At 37.9% G+C, this 1,693-nt stretch overlaps 1 pseudogene; it reads right to left on the bottom strand.

Moving 5' to 3' along the window:
* Positions 1–965: 965 nt before the first annotated feature.
* Positions 966–1,084, bottom strand: LOC134912675 (5S ribosomal RNA; annotated as a pseudogene).
* Positions 1,085–1,693: the final 609 nt, after the last annotated feature.

The raw sequence follows: 1,693 nt of genomic DNA, 5'->3' as shown, positions 1-1,693 counted from the left end.
CTGATTGCAGCAGCAAATTTGTTAGCAGTTGGGCAAAACCATGTGCACTGCAGGGGGGCCAGATATAACATGTGCAGAGAGAGTTAGATTTGGGTGGGTTATTTTGTTTCTGTGCAGGGTAAATGCTGGCTGCTTTATTTTTACACTGCAACTTAGATTTTAGTTTGAACACACCAACCCAAATCTAACTCTCTCTGCACGTTATATCTGCCCCCCCTGCAGTGCACATGGTTTTGCCCAACTGCTAACAAATGTGCTACTGCGATCGACTCTGAATTAGGCCCATTGTCTAGTGCTGAGGTGTAGGCTTAGTGGGGTTGGACACTGCACTGGATTTCTGTTTGCGGAGGGTTTTGCATATGCTTTCGCAGAGACCAACAATATGTAACAAATAAATGATCCCTATTATGGGTATTTATTGTGTATATGTATATGCTTGTGGTGCTCCCAGAGTCAGTAATACAAGTGGTAGTTTTGGACGGAAAAAGAAAGACTCTTTGTTGGGGTACAATTTGGAAATATGAAATATGTTAAAACTTAATGTTTATTAAAGTTAATCATAAGAAAAAGGATCGACATAGACTTTAATATAAAAACAAACACCTATAGGATACTTAATTTATGTAAATATTAGGGTTAAAATGCCCTCTATTGATACTAATCATATTCCATAGTGGACAGTGTCAATTTGAGATTTACGCCTAAGGTGAAAAATATTTCAAAACCGAGATATATATGATATCTAAGTGTATCAGGAGTACATTTACTACTGTTATAAAATGAAATGAGTATCGTGTAAACTCCTTGATAATTGCTCCCTTGGTGCTGTGGGTAATCTGCTGAGCAAAGTGAAATTTTTTGATATTTGAATATGTGTCATTAGATTTCTATTCCTAACAAGAGGATGTAGATATAGAGGTAAAGCCAATGTTTCCTCCACCACTTCTGCTGTTTGCTGGGAAATAGTGCTACTGCACCTGATATTCCAAGGTAGTCACCTAACCTTGTACTGATCAGGCCTATCACTGCTTTGCTTCCAAGATCAGACAGATTTGGGCGTGGCCAGTAAAGTGTGGCAGTAGTATTGTGACCCAACAAATGAGAGTATTTAGTTTTGGCATGTATACTAAAAGTGAGAACTTCTACTGTCCTGCTAGTCTGCCCCAAGTCCCTGTTACAGTGTGCATTGCAGGGAACTTGATGTCTGGCAATGGATGAGAGTGTTCTCGAATAAGTAGGGTGCACCCCTACTTCTGCTGTCCAATGTAATTAGAGGACATTGGATGAGAGAGATGGGGTGCTGAGAGAACATTTTTAATAGAAATGTATGACAGATATTTTTCTACCAAGTGGTTTGTAAACATCATGACCTTTTTTGCCAGAAATGTGTGGTAAAACTGTCACCTTTTTCCAGACAATGGTTTTTATTAGGTATTGGTGGACATTATAACCTCTTTTGTCAGAAATGCATGACAAGTACTTAGTAGAAATAAGCGCAAGCACTTTAAGCAATAGGTGATAATTAATGAGCAATGGGTTAACACATGTCAGTAATTTGTATATTCAAAATGTGCCCTCAAATTCCTATAGCTTTTTAAATAAAGTCCAAAGTTATGTAGGTACAACAAATTGGGAAAACAATAATGACCCCTTATAAAGAAAATTGATTGATTACAGGCATATGTATACTGAC

The sequence above is a fragment of the Pseudophryne corroboree genome, chromosome 4 (assembly GCF_028390025.1).
Source record: "Pseudophryne corroboree isolate aPseCor3 chromosome 4, aPseCor3.hap2, whole genome shotgun sequence".
Taxonomy (NCBI): Eukaryota; Metazoa; Chordata; class Amphibia; order Anura; family Myobatrachidae; genus Pseudophryne; species Pseudophryne corroboree.
The sequence above is the reverse complement of the archived record's forward strand: the minus strand, read 5'-3'. Positions and strand labels throughout refer to the sequence as shown.